The sequence below is a fragment of the Carlito syrichta genome, unplaced genomic scaffold (genome assembly GCF_000164805.1).
Source record: "Carlito syrichta isolate Samal-C Ts95f unplaced genomic scaffold, Tarsius_syrichta-2.0.1 Scaffold304698, whole genome shotgun sequence".
Lineage (NCBI taxonomy): Eukaryota > Metazoa > Chordata > Mammalia > Primates > Tarsiidae > Carlito > Carlito syrichta.
This window is the reverse complement of record NW_007248794.1, coordinates 117,617-117,887: the sequence shown is the minus strand read 5'-3', so window position 1 is coordinate 117,887 and position 271 is coordinate 117,617.

Sequence of the window (271 nt, the reverse complement as noted above, 5' to 3'; positions counted from 1 at the left end):
CCCACGCCGACAGCTGCGCTCTGGGGGTTCGGGGTCCGCTCCACCTACGTGCCGGGGGCTTTCGGCCGCCGCAGAGGCGTCGTCCGCACTGTCCTGCAGGCGGGGCTCCCGGGCTGTCGCGAGACTTTCCGAGAGTGTCGTCGTAAATGCTCCAGGCCACCCAGAAAAGGCGGTGTGGGGTCCCCTCCTGGGACATGAAGCGCTCACTACCCACCCTCTTGCCCCTCCACGTGACAGCTGGCTCCTCGGAGTCACCTTCTGGGACACGAAG